The sequence below is a fragment of the Narcine bancroftii genome, chromosome 11 (genome assembly GCF_036971445.1).
Source record: "Narcine bancroftii isolate sNarBan1 chromosome 11, sNarBan1.hap1, whole genome shotgun sequence".
Lineage (NCBI taxonomy): Eukaryota > Metazoa > Chordata > Chondrichthyes > Torpediniformes > Narcinidae > Narcine > Narcine bancroftii.
The window spans coordinates 36,186,353-36,205,521 of record NC_091479.1 but is presented as its reverse complement, the minus strand read 5'-3'; the positions used below and the strand labels follow the sequence as shown (position 1 = coordinate 36,205,521).

The following is a 19,169-nucleotide window of genomic DNA, read 5'->3' as shown; positions in this document are numbered from 1 at the left end:
CATTGTATTAAGTTTTCATATTTATATGTTTGCATTATATTATAACAGTTTCAACTGAATCAAAAAAGTCTTTTTATCCACAGTCGAATTTCGTTGGAATTCCTTCTCTCAAATTGTTATTTCCTTCTCCAAATTTTGCCTCTCTGCCAAATGCTGCATCTTAATTCTTGCAGAATAATTGATTATCAGACCTCTTAAATAAGCTTTTGAAGCATCCCACAGAACAAATTTACTTTGTACTGAATATGTATTAATTGGCAAATAAGATTGAATATGGTCTTTGATTTAACTTAGAAACTTTGGTTGCTTCAATAACATCCCATTAAACCTTCACCGGTAAGGGGTGTCTACATTATGCAAACCAGAACATGTGCAGGTGTACAATCCTTTATCCAGATTCCTTTGGGGGGGGGGTCACTGTGTTCAGAATTTCAGATTTTTTTGGATTTTGGAAAGCCAGATTTAAGCCCACCCAAATTATGCTGCTGTATCCACCCCCACTCCATTCCAGTCACACTGATATTTTTGCTCCACTCCTCACCTGCCTGACTCACACTGCCATCTCTCTCCCACTTGCTGATGTTTGGAGCTTTCCGGATTTTAGATGTCTGGAAAAAGGATTGTGTACTTCTACTTAACAATGAGGAATGATCTGATAAAATCCTACTCATATACTCTGCATGTATAAATCTACCCTGTAATTGTGCTGATGTTAAGCAAAAGTCGATTCTCAAAAAAGGATCATGTCTGGGTGAATAAAAAGAAAAGTCTTTTTCTGTCAGAATTAACTTCCTCCACATTTACACCAAATTCAAATCTTTCATTGAGTGTAACATCCATTTAGCCATTTTGGTTCTTTGTACAGTTTTTGGAAATTTATCCAACACACAATTAAAATCCCCACCAACCAAAATATTTTCATTAGCTTGACCCAGATTCAAAAAAGTTTCAGAAATAGCATCTTCGTCATTTTCATTGGGTGGATAAACATTCATCAAAGTCCATGCTTCAGCAAAAATTTTACAATTCACCAACAGCTCTCGACCCAATGTGGCAGAGAATGATTCCAACTGAAACGGTATCTTCTTATGAACCAAAGTAGCAACACCTCGAGCTTTCGAATTAAATGGAGATGAAAAACATGTCCTACACAATCTCTCATCAATTTCATATGTTCTTTCTCAGACAAATGAGTTTCTTGCAAAAAGGCAACATCAACCTTCATTTTCTTTATATATGCCAATATTCCCTTCCTTTTCATTGGATTATTAAGTCCTTTAACATTGAAGGTCACAAAATTTAAATGAGCCATAACTTAATTTCCTCTTGAGATTGGCACTTCACAAAGCAATTACATATTTTAAAAAACCTAAACCCCCCCCTTTCAAACAATAAGAAACCCCTGTAAAAAATGTAAAAATCTACAAGTACAAAAGTTGGACCCCCCTCTGTGGACCAGCTGCAGTTAATACCACATTTGACAGATGACTTTAGAAGTAGCAGAGTCAATCACCACCCCCCAACCGAACATTAAAACCCATCAGTCATCCCAGTGATAACACCCACATTGAGCTTGAGCTTCATCTTCAACATCACTCACCAATTCTGATTCCAATTTGTTTCCCTGTTCTGTTCCCAATTTTAACCTTGGGCATTTTCCCCATCAATTCCTTCAAATCTGGGAAGGAATTTGCAAAAGATAATGCACCATAAGGACTCTTAAAACATTGAGACTGATCTGGCCCATAATTCACCTTAAATATCGTCGGACACCGAAAAGTAAACTTATACCCTTTCTTCCACAGCACTGCTTTGACCAGATTAAACTCTTTCTGTCACTTAATAATCTCTCAACTTAAATCAGCATAAAATAAAACCCTATTGCCTTGAACCATCATTGGGCTTTGATCAAGGCGAGCTTTCTGAACTGCAAGCCGCAATATAATTTCTCTATCCTGATATCACAAACATCTTAAAAGAACTGCTCTTGACATTTGACCCAGAAAAGGTTTTCTCCTTCACACCCTATGAGCCCTATCTAAAAAGTCTCGACTCCCAACATCTCTGGAATACATTTCCAGAAATAATTTTACAGGATCTGAACCATCAATATCTTCTGGCAGATGATCAACTATCTTAATATTAATTCGACAACTTTGATTTTCTAACGAATCAATGTTTTTTTAACAAATCTCTCTTCTGGACATCCTAGCCTGTAAACAACTCCTCAATATGATCCATTCTCTCCGCATAATGGTCCCCACGGTCCTTACGGTCAATAAAAATGTCTTCGATCTTCTTAAATTGATCTTATCCAGTGTCCACTGCTGTTAAACTCTTATTAATATCAACTAGAATAAATGTAATTTATTCACACATACCAGCCATTATTTCCTTTATACCAGCAAATTGATCATTTAAAGTTTCAAAATATTAGGTCATAGAAGACATCATCTTTTCATTTGGTTGGATCAGTTCTGTAGACATGAAGTTGACTTCCATCCCTGTTGCATGGGCCTTAAAGACTGGGGAAGGTGTCTGTGGTTAAATAACAGCTTTCATTGGAGATGGAGATGTTCTTAAAGCCTAAGGCCTTCCTTCAGTAAGTCCAACTGCAGCAAATAGTCATTCTTGCTCTTCTTCTTCTCAAATTTCTGAGTTGTCCTCCTCCAGCTCATACCTGGCTGCCCGACTGCGGATTTCCTGCATGTGAGAACATCCATCCATGCTGAGAAGCTCAGTAGCACCAGAGGAGCATCTTCAGATGGGCCGCTGCATACAGTCATTCGCCTTCCCGCGAACTCGCGCTTACATTCGGGCACCCACCCCCCTGGTCTCCTTAGTCAAGCCAGGCTTGGGTCGGATTCCACGCTCACTCTCCTGGCCCACCCCCAGGCCAAAGATCTTGGCGATATCTTGCGTCTCTGGAGGCGCAGAGGATGCAGACGTTTCTTCCAGCTTCTCTTGGGTTCCACATTGAGGATTTGGATCTATCTCTAACTGCTCCTGAGGTTCCTTCTGGAAGGTCGGCCTTGCTTCTTCTGCACTTTTCACAGGTTGAAAACCTAGGTTTTTTTCTAAGTTGCTGGTAATGAAATGGTATTGTATTAACTGACCAGTATCGGCATGGGCTGGCCCACCCTCCTGATGACATCCTCTCCGAGACTCCTCCCTGGACTCCTCCCCTGTGACCCAGGCCATAAAGGTCGAGCCACCTCTTCCATCCCTTCACTTACCTAGCTTGCACGCGGGCCTGCTGTCTTGTGTGTAATAAAGCCTATCGCTCCCCTTAGTCTTTGTCTTTTTGATTATTAGGGCAACTGTCAGTGCCCAACACTGCTGTTTTCCTTTCTTCATTTCCAGAATCCTACAGTAGTAAATTAATGTTCAAAACATTGATAAAGTCAAAAAATTCACTACAGTTCGAGTATTGAATAGTTCAGTCAGGGAGAGGTGTCTTCTCACGTCATTTTCCGATGCCATCTTTCTACGACCACCCCCTCCCAACCTCCCCTCAGCTGACTCCTTGAACACTATCCAATCCATGAACTCTAGGCAGCCCTGCAGCTGTTTTCCCTCACGTGACCACCTTTTGGTTGTCCTGATCTCGTAAGTGTTGTGAGCAATTTTAGGCCCCATTTGTAAGAGAGGATGTGATGGTCCAGAGATGGTTTACAAGAATGACCCTGGGGATGAGAGGAATAATTTGATGGTTCTGGGCCTGTACTCGCCCGAGTTTAGAAGGATGAGGCAGGACCTCATTGAAATCTGATGAATAGTGAAAGGGCTGGATAGAGAGAATTTTGCCAGTACTGGGAGAGTGTAGGACCAGTGGGCACAACCTCAGAATGAAAGGATGTCTGCTTAAAACGGAGATGGAGAATCATTTTCATCTCGAGCAGTGATTTTCAAACTCCTCCTCCACACCCCCCACCCCCTGGATCATATTCCACTTAATCCTTGTGCCAGAAGAGCTCTGTAGTAAGGAATTACTTAAGGTGGAATGTGATTGGAAAGAAAAAGTTTGAAAACCACTGTTTTAATTGTACGTCATTGACTTATTCTGTGTGTGGTTTCATAACTCTAGAGGAAATGGACCAATGACAATTTTTCTCAAGCAAAATTTTTCCTTCACAATTGGGTCAACGGCAGTCTTTCTCAGCCTTTTTTCCCATTCATATTCCACTTTAAGCAATCTCTTACTCATTTTTCGACACTCCAAGGAATAAAGTCCCAACATGTTCAACCTTTCCCTGTAGCTCAACTCCTGAAGATCTGGCAGCTTCCTAGTAAATCTTCTCTGCACTCTTTCAATCTTACTAATACCCATCCTGTAGCTAGGTGACCAGAACTGCACACAATACTCTAATTTTTCCCTCACCATCATCTTATCCAACCTCACCATAACTTCCCAACTCCTATTTTCAATATGTTAATTAATGAAGACCAAGATGACAAAAGCTGTCTTTAGTACCCTGTCGTCCTGTGACACCACTTTCATGGAATTATGTAACTGTGTTTTATCTCTTGCCAATTTCTATCACTTCTCTGTTCAATTTGATAATGTTGACTTCTGGACTATTTTATTGTGCCCCTTGATCGAGAGAGTTCTGGCAGAGCAAAGCAATTTTATTTTCTTTTGTCAGGTCAAATTTTGTCACATTGATCCAAAAACAAGTATTTTCATCATTCCTTCATTTCAGATTCTCTGCAGCTGTCGTATTGTACCTCACAGTGACGGCATCATGTTTGTCTTGTTTATCCTTTACCCCTCCATCCAGACAGATGTGCTGATCAGCGAGTCGACTCCACTCATCCAGCACCACTGCCATTTCTGTTGCTCGGGCATTTCATCCCACATATTGAATTTGTTATTTCCCCTCTTCTTTTTTCTCAGCAAAGAGAATCAGGTTAATTTGATATTCTTTCTGAATCCCAGTGAAAGGCTATCGACCTGAAGGTTTTAACTCCAATTATTTTTCCAGTAGATGACCCGCTGAGTATTTCCAGCATTGAGTTTTTATTTTACTGCCTTGGTATATTGCTGAGTGCTTTGAATGGGAGAAGAAATGTGGGTTGGGTTAAGTAAAGATTTCTAGATTATGGCGTAGATTTAGAAAAATAGACGTAAAAGTGGAGGGTTCATGGAAATAGTTAATTCATCTTTTCGAATTTTTGTGTCTCCTGCCGGAAAGCTTGGGATACTCACTGGGTTTAATTCAAACCTGCCGGCAGCAAACTCTTAATGATGTCCCACCTTGTCCTGTGGAGCCCAGCGCATATAACCATATGACTGTTTACAGCACGGAAACAGGTCATATTGGCCCTTCTAGTCTGTGCCAGTTCACATGAACAACTCCACTAGTTTTCCCCTCCAACACTCTGGCCATATCCCTCCAACCCCCTCATATCCATCGACACATCCAACCTTCTCTTAAATGACAGAAAGGACCCTGCCGCAATTATCTCTTCTGGAAGATCATTCCATTCTGCCACCACTCTCTGAGTGAAGAAACATCCTCTAACATTCCTCCTAAAGTTTTGCACCCTTACCTTGAACTCATGCCCTCTTGTTCCAACCTCCCCTGCCCTCAGGGGAAAGAGTCTACTCACGTCTAGTCTATCTATTCCTTTCATAATTTTGAATACCTCTATCATAACCCCCTTCATCCATCTACGATCCAATGAATAAAGTCACTGTCTCCTTAATCTTTCTCTGTACTCGAGATGTTGTAAGCCACGTAACATTTTTGTAAATCTTTTCTGCACCCTCTCCACCTTATCTATTTCCTTCCTATATTTGGAGACCGAAACTGAAAACAATTCTCTAAACCTGGCCTCACCAATGCCTTAAACAGTTGCAGCATCACTTTCCAGCTATACTCTAGTCTATGCTATGATTTATGAAGGCCAGCAGACCATATCTCAGGATAAGACCCACTGTCTTAACGTCCCTCATATGCAAGATTTTGCCTCCCATCTGCACAATTTCTGGGCTTTCTCCAAGGTTGATCTTGTCATAAGATACCATCAGATCCCATCCATAAGGAAGACATTCCTAAAACGGTGATTATTACCCCTTCTGGGCTTTTTGAATGTCTTAGGATGCCACTTGAGTTGAAGAATGGTGTTCAAACCTGCCAGCGGGTTATAGACATTTTGGGCAGAGATTTAGAGTTCCCTTAGATCTACTTGGATAACATCTGGTAAAAACAATGGCATCACGAATATGCTGTCCAGACCGACTATATATCATATTCAGGGTGACATTGATATTTCTGAATTAGCCAGTATCCAGGCAATGGACCCCGATTTTCAGGCATACAGTCCGGCCATTACTAACCTGGACATACAGCAGAGGGCAGCACAACTGGGTGGCCAACCTTACTTTGTGACATGTCTTTGGGCTACATTAGACCAATGTTTCCTGCATCTTGGAGGAAACACCTTATTGAACAGATATACAGCTTATCTCATCCGTCCATCAGAACATCTGTCAAGCTCGTGTCAAATAAATATGTATAGCATGGACTGAGAAAAGGTGTCGAGCAATGGGTTTGCATATGTACCTCCTGCCAGACTTCCAAGATTCAGTGCCACACTAAGGTAGCTCTTCAACATTTCCTGACGGTATGCAGGCAGTTGGAACACGTGCATGTGGACCTGCTTGGACCATTGCCAGAATCTCAAAACATGAGATACATTATAACAGTTGTAGAACATTTCACGTGCTGGCCAGAGGCCGTCCCGTTGCCATCCAGTGACACGGAGACAAGGGCCAGAGCATTCATCGTCAACTGGATTTGGTTTTCCCACATTAATTCAGTCCGCAGAACACAATTCACCCTCATTCCCACTGGCAACTGAAGTCCACTTTTAAGGCCCGACTCACTGGTCCCAGTTAGGTTGATGAGTTGCCATTCATTTTTTGGGAGTGCACACAGCTCCAAAGTAAGATATGTCTGCATTTTCCGCAGAGATGCTTTATGGTCTGGTCCTTACAGTTTCATGGGACATTGATTTCACAACCAATTCTGATCTGAACATCCTTCAACAGCTTCGACATGGTATCACGATCAGCAAAGCTTTTCCTACCCACTGGCTTGGATCCCCTTAACAGAATGTGCCCCACCACTCCTGGACACTGATGTTGTTTTTGTGCGCAGACAGGACCCAGGAATGCTGTTACGACGACCGTATGAGGACCTTTTCTGCGTGGTGAAGAAGGATGGGTTTGAGTATACTTTGGACATTGGGGGACATTCGCAGCTGTTTAGTTTGGACAGACACAAGCCTGCCCATGTGGATCCCGCTTCACCCATTCAGTGCCCCCAGCCCAGATGATGAGGGTGTCCACCTAAGGTGCATGCAGCTGGTGTTTTACTTTCTGGCGACGGTTCTGGGGGGTGTAGCAGCTGTGTAGCGGGCCGAGTGGGCAAGTTTCTTTGGCGGGCACATGAAATCGTAAGGCAGACAGCTGGGAACTCATTCATTTAATTGACCACATGCACGTGGTGCTGCGTGCCAAGGAACAGCACGTTGGTCTGTGATTTCTCCTGCCGGAAGGTGCGGGACACTCACAGGGCCCGTGGATCTGCAGCAAACACATAATGATGTCCCACCTTGACCCATGGAGCACAGGACATGCTGTAAATAGAAGAAGCCTGTGAAGACTGAATAAAGCAGTCTTGTGTTGATTAAACTGGTATGTGTCTGTGTGTGTGTGTGTGTGTGTGTGTGTGTGTGTTGCTTTAATAGCTCTGTCGAAGTAGCCGCTACATATATAAATATTTGGAGGATTATTGCACTTAGAGGATACTTTTCATCCATCTCACAGCCTGTGGGAAGAAGCTATTCCCCAGCCTGTAAGTCCTTATTTTGATGATGGACGTGGTGAAAGATGCTGTTCACTAGATCAAAATGGTCTTTGTACTATTCCTTGAGCCCGATTTGAACAACACTCCCAGTAAATGTCATCTACAGAAAAAGGGAGACCCCAGTGATCCTCACTACTCTGCATCATTGCTGTCTGATGCTTTACAGCAACTAGACCATCCAAAGGTCGAGACTCAACTGCGCTCCTGTAAAATCTCAGGATGAGAGCCATTAGCCTTGACTTTCTCAGGCTCCTTGGGAAGTGTAGGCCCTTCCTGACCGATAAGGAGGTATGATCGTTCTGTGTATTAATACGTGTGCTGTATGGATGGGACCACCGTGACAGAGGTGCACCAAAGAAAAGGTACAAGGACTGCCTAAAGAAATCTCTTGGTGCCTGCCACATTGACCACCGCCAGTGGGCTGATAACGCCTCAAACCGTGCATCTTGGCGCCTCACAGTTTGGCGGGCAGCAGCCTCCTTTGAAGTAGACCGCAGAGCCCACCTCACTGACAAAAGGCAAAGGAGGAAAAACCCAACACCCAACCCCAACCAACCAATTTTCCCTTGCAACCGCTGCAATCGTGTCTGCCTGTCCCGCATCGGACTGGTCAGCCACAAACGAGCCTGCAGCTGACGTGGACTTTTTACCCCCTCCATAAATCTTCGTCCGCGAAGCCAAGCCAAAGAAAAAAAAAAATGGATGGGAATTTTATGTGATTGTATTGTCTATTCTTGCTCTTCAACAATTTTTAGTGGATAGAAAAAGCGAAAATCTAAATAGGTCATATGCATTAAATGGTAGACTATTGAGATGTGCAGAACAACAAAGGGATTTACGAGTGATGGTAAATAGTTCCCTCAAGGCTGATACTCAGGTAGATTGTGTGGTGAAGAAGGCATTTGGAATGTTGGCCTTCATAAATCGGAGTATTGAATTCAAGAGCAGGGAGGTTATGATGAAATTGTACAAGGCATTGGTGAGGCCAAATTTTGAGTACTGTGTACAGTTTTGGTCACCAAATTATAGGAAAGATATAAACAAAATAGAGAGATTGCAGAGAAGGTTCACAAGAATGTTGACAGGATTTCAAGGTTTGAGTTACAGGGAAAGGTTGTGCAGACTGGGGCTTTTTTCTCTGGAGCGTAGAAGATTGAGAGGGGACTTGATAGAGGTGTTTTAAGATTTTAAAAGGGACAGACAGAGTAGATGTGGATAGGCTTTTTCAATTAAGAGTGGGGGAGATTCAAACTGGAGGGCATGGTTTAAGATTGAAGGGGTAAAATTATAAAGGGAACATGAGGGGAAATTTCTTTACGCAAAGGGTGGTAGGGATGTGGAATGAGCTTCCGGCAGACGTAGTTGAGGCGGGATCATTGGTTACATTTAAGTATAGACTGGATAGTTACATGGAGAGGAGAGGACTGGAGGGGTATGGACTGGGTGTTGGTCAGTGGGACTAGGAGGGTGGGAATTTGTTATGGCACGAGTTGGGCTGAACTGGCCTGTTCTGTGCTCTAAGTGGTTATATTGTACCTTAGGATGTGCAATCATGTACAGATTGTCTTTAAATAGTCATTTGGCCCAGATGTCTATTCAGTCCAAGAATACTTTCGGTTACAGGCTGATTTTGAACAATAACGCCATTGATTCTTAAACAAACATCGTTTTTAATTTTCTTTAAACAAAAAAAAAATCAGGATCAAACTTTAACTTATCACTATTAACAGCCTTCCATTACCACCATCTAATTTTAAGTGCAGGTGTATTTAATGTGCACAAAGTTCTTTGACACAAATCCAAGTTCACCGGTGTCTATCAATTCTTATACTGTGCACAGAATTCAACATTTATGAATTTGCACCAAGCTCTGGTGCTTAAAAGTAAATGTGTACCCTCCAGGAAGGCTCTTATTGGTTTCAGAGAGGGATTGCTTGCTCATTGGACACACATAAACTGATTCCCTCTGATCAGCCACTTTGGTGTTTTGCCAAAGAAACTTGACCCATCAGGGTTTTCCAAATGATAACCTCTTCCGCAGGTCACCATAGAGTTCCTTTTGTTTCCCTTTTTTCAAGTGAAACATCATTTCTATCCAGCTATTTCCTCTTGTATGGACAACAAAGTTTTTCAACATGCTGAACTGAGAACTAACACCCCGTCTTCAAAACAAGATGCCAGCTTGCCATCTCACTCTCTCTCTCACTCTCTCTCTCTCTCTCTCTCTCTCTCTCTCTCTCTCTCTCTCTCTCTCTCTCTCTCTCTTTTAGAAAAAGCCTATTTGGTCTCTCCTCTCTGCTTGCAAAACCACATGAACTTCTTAGAACAGCAAACTGGAACCAGCCAGATTACTGCACCGGACCCAAACTTCTGAGTCCATTCATCTGTTCCTTTAAAAGCAATAATCAATTTACACCTGCTTTTGAAATTCTTTAGTAAAACAGTCTCCTTGTTTTGTCTTTGCAAAGGCTCTTGGTGCCTGAATGACTCACTCTCAGCCAAGCTCTTGCATTTTAAATAAGAGCTGTATTGTGAAGTGTATGTGTTTGTTTGTGACCTAAACGACTCCTCCAATCCATCTCTTTCAAAAACATCTCTATATACAATATAAAATATATAATCTGTCACAGGACAGACGCAGCAGAGGAGTTGTGATAAAATCAACGGTGTCCTTGCAAAAATAAAAAGTGGGAAGAGGTATAATCTGGTGAGTAGAATTTGTAATAGTTTGAAACTTGAACCTCTCTCTCTATTTCAGGAGACAATTTACTGTCATGTAATTAAAAAGTGTCATATCACACAAAATTGCTTTTTTCCTGCTGTAAGACAAACAGACTCACCTCTGGCAGAAGTTGACTGAAATACCTCTTGCACCCACCATCCCCTGCCACCCTGAACCCTGGGCCAAGTCACTGAGGGTCTGTGGATTCTCTTTCAATGCTCACAGACCATCCAAGTCATTGGCAATGAGAGCTCCAGTTTTGAACCTCTGACATAATTAGGAACTATTTAGCACTCACTCATATCCCAGGTCTGATACCTGACACACTTTTAGCCAGTTCTGACCCACTCTAGCATCCACAGCCTGGTGTGAGTTCCTTGACTGCTTTGTCCAGAAGCCCGCAGCCTGTGTGGGTTCCTCTCCTCAAGTCACCAACAGCCTGCCACCTATGTGGGTCTTTCAGTTGCAGAACCCCTCACTGGTCTGCTTCCTTGGTCACTGATCCATGGATTGAATCCTCTGCTTCTGAGATGTTGGAGGGGTGTGGTCTTCATGTTTTCTGGTGCCCTGCACTAGTCCTCCACTTCCACAGAGTTCGCGGTGGTGAGGAAACCTAACAAATCTAAATAAAAGATTTTGAACTTAGAGGAGAATCTCACATGTCTAGAGGGATGGAAAGGGCATTATTACAAATTGAAGCCTAATATTTGAATATTCAGTTGCCAAATTTGCAAAAGCATAGAGTATATATTTCTCAAGCTATATATAATTCTTTCCAAAGGAATACAACTTTGAATATTTGCATGTCATCTTGGCATCCCTAAAAAAAAATCTGTATATATCTGATTTCCATGTAAATGCAATACATGTCCTCATCATCGCTAACGTTAATTTAACAAATTTCAATTGATATATTAATAGATTTAATTTGGGCCTTGTTCCTTCAATATTTCCTAATAAAATTAAGGTCAGATTCTGCAGAAAAACATATCCTATAACTTGTTCCATTAATATTGTAATTCTCCCCAAAAAGATCTTGCATTAGGACAAAGATAAGTTGAATGCAAGAAAGTTGCAACATCTTCATCACACCTAAAACATTGATCTGATAATTCTGATTTTATTCTATTCAATTTCACTGGTGTAAGAAGTAACTGTAGAAGGAAAACTAGTTGTGAATTCCTTCCTCACTGCTGCAGTGTGGAACTCTGGTCAATAGTTCCAGACTGATGAGTTGAAGTGAATTAATACATCTCCCCTGGATCACGTGATCTCTATTGCCAAATCATCTTCCTGTAGAGCTTTTCAAATCCAACAGCCTGAGTCACCTGACTCCAGGGGCAGCTTTCAGATAAAATCCTTTCTGACATCTGCTACATGACTGATGTCAAAACAATTATACTGAACTAATTTGTATATTACATTGAGATCCTTATATGGATCTTCCCTTATTTGCCAATCAATTACAATATTCAGATCCATTTCCCACCTTTGTCTCAACTTATGAACTCCTCATTTTAAAGTTCCTACTTGTAATAAAGAGGACATCATCAAATAATTGTTTTTAACAATTCCTCTTATAAGGAATTTCTATTTCAGTACAACATAGTTGGTCCTAACTTATCCTTCAAATATGCTCTAAGTTGGAAATAGCAAAAAGATTGTGATGAGTTATACGATATTTATTTCTCATTTGCTCAAATGACATTAATTGACCCCATTCATAACAATCTTCAACATTTATAATCCCCTTATGAAACCAGCTATCCAGAAATTGATGATCCTTTAAAAAAGATACGAGGATTTTGAATCAAAGCCATTCTGGGTGATGTACATCCACTTACACCAATTTCATCATTTATTTTATTCCATATATTAATCAAATGTTTCAACAATTGTGTATCTTTATCACCAATAATTAATTTTGATTCCCACTTGTACATAAATTCTTTTGCTTTTCCCTCTCCTATTTTATTTGATTCTATTTTAACCCTTTCAAAAAAAGAAGCAAGAAATCTCATTTGAGCTGCTCCATAACAATTTTTAAAATGAGGAAGCTGCAGTCCTCTCAATGCAGAATTTCCATTGGGTTATTTGTAACATGGGATTCAATCGGAAATGGGTTCACGTGACATAAAACCACGATGCAGAATGTTTTCTAAGAATGGGATGCAAGAGGAGGGTTGACTAGGTCTCCAGCAGGATATAGATCACAAGATATAGGAGCAGAAGTAGGCCCGTCGAGTCTGTTCCACCATTCTTCCACTCACCCCCACTCCTCAACTTTCTCCCAATAACCCTTGATTCCTTGTCAATCTCTGCCTTAAATACACCCAATGACGTCACGTGGGTTTCACGACCCACTGACACAATCAATTTGTTCCACATTTGTTTTAAATTGACACCCTTTCATCCTGAAATTATGCTCTCCTGTCCTAGAATCCCCTACCATCGGAAACATCTTTGCCATATGTACTCTGCCCAGTCCATCTAGCATTTGAAATGCCTCTGAGGTCCCCCTTATCCTTCTGTACTCCAACTAGTACAGTCAAAGAGTCGACAATTGTTCCTCATACACTAACCCTTTCATTCCTGATATCATTCCAGTAAATCATCTCTGACCTTCTCTAACACCAGCACATCTTTTCTCAAATACAGCACCCAAAACTCGAATTCTGATTGAATGGAAAGGCAATTCTCCAACGACACAAACACAACAGTTACATGATATTATGTCTTGTTGATATTTACCACTCGGGAAGGTTCTTGTTGGTTTTCAGATAGAGGTGTGTTGTTCAGGGAAGCATTAGTGTTTTTGTGACTCAACATACCAGCATCTGAAGTCCGTTTTCTCTTCAGAAAAGCTTGATAGCTTAAGCATGGAGCAGAGCTGAGCCACGACTTTGCAGATATTTAAGTGAGTGTGTCGGCAGGGTTTGTGCTAGACCAACAACCTCACCAAATGACTCTGCTTGAAATCAAGATTCAAACCATTTTGAGGAATACAACAGGAATTGTTCAACAAGAGCCTGGTGTTCCCTGAGGAGTTTTCTTTCAATAGTGGAAATTATTTTTTTTAAACCCGTTAATCTTCCTGATACAGATCTTTGTATTTAACTTTCAGGTTGCTATCTGTTGTTAACTTGGAGGCCTTTAATGGGGTGACTGGGTGGAATCTTTGCTTTAACCAAGCAGTTCTCTTGCAATTTTCCAGCTGTAGGATGCGGTGCAGTTGCTTGCAAGTTTAGCAAGTGGGATTATGATGTGAAACTGCAAGTCACAGAGTCATTTTTGTTTTTGAAAATGCCAAGGTGAAAATTTTAACTTTAGTCTTCTTGGTTTGCTTAAGTTTACAGAGGAGACGTTGGGTCAAGCTGAGAAGACAGAGTTGGATGCCCATTTGGGCCTCAGTCTCCCGTATATCACCATTAAACCTCCTCCCCACTGTGAACTGTATTTCACTGTATCCGCCTCAGTGTACCATACATCACTGTTAAACATTATCCCCATTGTGCCCCTGGTATCACTTTATCTATCTCAACATACCGTACATCACCATTAAGCCTTATTCTCATGTCAACCTGGTGTCACAGTATCTGCCTTAGTCTACAGTACATCACCATTAAACCTGATCCCCACTTTACTCTTGGTGTCAAATTATCTACCTCAACATACCGTACATAACTGTTAAACCTTCTCCCTCTGTGAACCTGGTGTCAAAGTATCTGACACAATTCATAGTATATCACTGTTAAACGTTCTCACAAATGTGAATCCTACTATAAAATAATGCACCCCTTCTAAGTCTCGCTGTATTCAAATCCCACCTATTTTAAAAATTCCAAAAAAAAGAGAAACATCAATCCCAAAACAAGCTACTCAAAAGTCGTAGCCCCCTAAAAATCTGGGTGTGGTAAAGTCCACAAGTGGCAGGTGACTAAAGGACTCAGTGTCACCCACCCCCATCAGACTTTCACAAAGTCCTGAAACAAAAACATTCAACCCACTGATTCCAGTCCCAATGATTGTTCCGGATCTTCAATATCGAGAAGACTTTGCGTCAATTCAACTTTTTTCCCATTCTTTCCATATTTTCCAATCTTCCCATTTCCATTCCCATTGACCCTTCTCTTCGGTGACAATGGTGACGATCGACAGTGTCTCAGTATCTGCCAAGGTCGTCGACTGTACATCTCCGTTAAATATTCTCCCAACTGTGAACCTGGGGTCACAGTGTCTGATACAATTTACCGTACATTACTGTTAAACCCGCCAGATAAGCTCCAGATAACGAAAGATGAGTTCTCGCATCTGCAAGAACTGGGGATCATTCGTCGCTCTGACAGCCCTGGGGCTCACCGCTCTACCTGGTCCCAAAAGCCTCCGATGGCTGGCACCCCTGCGGATATTATCGACGGCTTAATGATATGACAGTATCTGACCGTTACCCCATCCCTCACATTCAGGACTTTACGGCCAATCTGCATGATATGAGAGTATTCTCCAAGGTCAATCTGGTGTGTGAGTATCATCAAATCCCATTGCACCCCGAGGACATCCCCAAAATGGCCATCATCACACCCTTCGGTTTGTTCAAATTTTTATGCATGCCTTTCAGGCTCAAGAACACCGCCCAGACCTTCCAGCACCTCATGGATACAGTGCGCAGGGATTTGAATTTTGTGTTCATTTATCTGGATGACATTCTTGTCACCAGCAGAGACTGGGCACAACACAAGTCTCACCTGCACACCCTCTTCTCCCGACTGGCTGAATTCAGCCAAATGATCAGCCCGGCCAAATACCAGTTTTGTGCAGAAGAAAATTTGGATGGGATGAAACTAATCCAGAATCCATTGCACAAGATTGGAAAAATTAGATTGAGCGTCTTCAAATACTTGGAAGTTTTGAAGTCAACAGACTTTGGAGCGGCCACATTTGCTCAGTTACACCATTTTTCTGATGTAAGTGAAGGTGGTTTTGATCCTGTCAGTTACTGAGTCCTGTGAAATAACCAAGTGCGAGTAGATGGTGGATTTGTAATGGGAAAAGCCAGAGTGGCTCGATTAAAGTCAGTCACCAGACCTTGAATGGAATTGACTGCTGCTATTATGGGGAGTAAAATGGACGCTATGTTAAGAAGAGAATTACAGATGGAGTTAGCAGATCCTGTGTTTTGGACTGATAGAACATCAGTGCTTAAATATATTAATAATGAAATCATGAGGTTTCATCTCTTTGTGACCAACAGAGAGAATGAAAACCTGGACAACAACAAATGGCAGATTTACCACAGGACAGAGTTTCACCTGATGAATTCCCATTTACATCCGTGGAAGTTGATTATTTTGGTCCTTTGCAAGTAAAGTGAGGACGAAGTGTTGAAAAACGATATGGAGTTATTTTCACTTGTTTGACTATGAGAGCAATTCATATTGAAGTAGCGTCATTGCTTGATACAGACTCTTTTATTAATGTTCTTTGGCGTTTTATTCCTAGACGTGGTCAAGTCAAAAAATTATTTTCTGATAATGGATCTAACTTTACAGGAGCTCAACTAGAATTATGAAAAGTTATTCAAAATTGGAATCAACATCAAATTCCTGATACATTACTTCAGAAAGAAGTTAATTGGATATTTAATCCACCCATAGTTATGGGTGTGGTACGGGTAAGGGTTAGTTGGTTGTGGAGAACGTTTACAAAGGTCTGTACTGGGCAGTACTGGGCAGCAATGCTTAATGTTGTAATGGATGCGGAAGCTCTGGGAAGGGGTAAGGGAGGGACTGGCCAGGAAGTCTGCAGATGCTGGGGCCGAGGGCAATGCACAAACATGCTGGGGAAACTCATGGATAGTTTTGTGAGGAGCAGGTCCTGCATCACGAGTCAAATTGAGTATTTCGAGGAGGTGTCAAAGGAAATAGATGAAGGTCAAGGTCTGTATGTGCTGCACGTGGATTTTAGTAAGGTGCTTGACAAGGTCGTCACGGTAGCCTCATTCAGAACGTCGGGAGGCATGGGATCCATGGAGCCTTGGCTGTGTGGATTCAGAATTGGCTTGTCTGCAGTAAACAGAGGGTAGTAGTAGATGGAACAGTGACTAGTGGCTCTCCAAAGGGATCTGCTCTGGGACCCCTGCTCTTTGTGATTTTTATGAATGATGATGGGAGTGGAAGGGTGGGTACATCAGGGGATGACACAGAGGTAGAGATGTTGTAGACAGTGTAGAAGGTTGCCAAAGGTCATCCAGTTTGCAGAGAACTGACAGATGGAGTTGAATCCTGTAAATACAGATGTACTTAAACAAGCAACTGGTCCTCGTTTATTTCCAGAGTCATTTTCAAGGGCACGAATAAAAGTTATTCCAAAGAGGGTTGGAGACCCATTTAAATTAGCTTCATATAGACCAATATCTTTATTGAATGCGGATTACAAGAACGTGAGGGCAGAGCACTTGGTTAATGGCAGGATTATGAATAGTGTGCAGGACTGAGATATATTTAGATCCTGCGCCATAAATCGCTCAAGGTTGCTGTGCAAATTAAGAGGGAGTTTAAGATGGTGTATTGTGTGCTGGCCTTCAGGAGTCAGGGGATTGAGTTCAAGAACTGAGAGGTAACGCTGCAGATGTACAAAATTCTAGTCAGACCACACTTGGAATATTGTGTGCATTCCTGGGGCGAGAATACCAGTGGACGTCTAAATAAGGTGAGATGAGGGAACTTTAGACAAGATGTGAGGGGGATATTTTATTCACACAGAATGTAGAGGGTGACTGGAATGCATTGCCAGGGGTAGTAGTGGAGGCTGGTGCAAAAAAGGCATGAAAAAGATTTTAATATAGGGACAGGAATAAAAGAAAAACAGAAGGTACTGGTGAGAGGGAGGGAAGTGTAATATTGTTGTGGGGTAGGTTCAGATGGGTCAGCTGAAGGGACTCGACTGATCCATCCATGATTTGTCCAGCATCTTGCTGCCATGTCGTGGTGAACCAGGGTGTTGCCTGATGGAGACACGGTACTCTGAGGTCTGCAGATATAGATTGTGGTTTTCTCCATAACACACTTCCTCAGGTAAAGCAGAGGAAGGGAAAGGCCCTAGTGTGCAGGGGTAGGGAGGGGGGTGATGGGGGAGGAGTTGGGGCCCTCCAAAGTCATCATGATCAGGCCTCGGAGACAGCATCTCTATCACTCGTATTTCTCTTCCCAGGAGAAGGACCGATCTTAGAGACAAGACACGAGTCCAGAAGAACATTGCATCCCAGCTGAACAGAGAACAGACAACATCATGATGGCCTGAACCCCTCCCCTTCTCTCTCTGGCCCTGCCTACTCCATTCACCACCTCTTCCATATCCCTTCACCCACTTCCCATCCCATTTCTCCCCTACCTCTCCTCCATTCCAATTCCCTCCCACTCACCTTCCCCTTCACCTACCCTCACACCTATGCCCTAAACTTAGCCCTCCTCCCTTCACCTCCCCTTCCCCTCTCCTTTCGCCCTTCCTTTCGCCTCCTACCCTTCCCCTCCTCCCCTTCCCCTCCTCTACCCTTCCTACCCCTAACTTAGGGGAAGGAGGGATTGGGGAAGGGGGTAGGAGAAAGGGGGGTAGTGAGAGGGTAGGGGTAGGTAATGGGGTAGTGGTAGGGGGTGCGGGTATGGGGTAGGGTTAGGGGAAGGGGGTAGGTGTAGAGGATAGGGGTAGGGTTTAGCTTCGGGTTGGGGAAGGTGGGTAGAATTAAGATAAGGGTCAGGGACGGGTAGAGGTACAGTTAGGTTTAGGGTTAGGAGATGTGGGCTCGGGTTAGGTCGAGGTTTAGGGTTAGGTTTAGAGTTCGGGGAAGTGGGCTTGTGTTAAGTTTAGGGGAAGGGGGTAGGAGTAGGAGGTAGAGGTGGGGTGTGAGTTGGGGTTAGGGGAAGGTGGGTAAGATTAGGGTTGGGTTTAGGGGACAGCGTAGGGATAGGGTTAGAGGACAGGGTGGAAATAAGAGTTAGGGTTGGGGACGTGGTGTAGTGTTTAAGGGTATCGGTAGTGTTAACGTTAAGGTTAGGGATTGTTAGGGGTTAGGGTTAGGTTGGGGAGGGGAGCGTGGGTGGCGATCGGGGCACAGGAAATGGGGAGGTGATGAGGGAGGGGAATGGGCAGGGAAATGAAGAGGGGTACGGTGTAGAGGAAATGGGAGGTGAATGTAGGAAGGCACCCCTTCCCCCACATTATCCCTGCCTCCTCTCCTCCTTCCAGAGGAAGCCGGACCTCATTCCGGCCAGAACCTCCCTGTAGTTTCAGAGCCTGCGTTTCAGGAAGTGCCTTCGATGCTTGCCGCTGGACAGACATCTTGTCTCTTGATTCATTCTATACCGTTGATATTAAATTTAAAAATGGTTTGGTCTTTTAAAGCTTGAACTCAAAAGGCTGGTCCAGATAGACAACACAGAAACAGGCCCTTCGGCCCCACTCTCCTGCTGGCTGTGCTGTTGTAATCAGTCCATATTCCTCTCCACCTTTTCATTCTTAGCTCCCATCAAGCTCATGTTGCCTTGTCAATCTCACGGCCTGTGGGAAGAAGCTAT

The 19,169-nt window shown here is 42.7% G+C and overlaps 1 long non-coding RNA gene across 2 annotated transcripts in view; it reads left to right on the top strand.

The window, feature by feature from the left end:
- The window catches only part of LOC138745217 (uncharacterized), a 29,803-nt gene extending 11,580 nt beyond the window's left edge, over positions 1-18,223 (top strand). For both annotated transcript variants that reach the window (XR_011346097.1, XR_011346096.1), the window contains one exon: positions 17,809-18,223. This is a non-coding gene — a long non-coding RNA (uncharacterized lncRNA). The remainder of the gene's footprint in view (positions 1-17,808) is intronic.
- Positions 18,224-19,169: the final 946 nt, after the last annotated feature.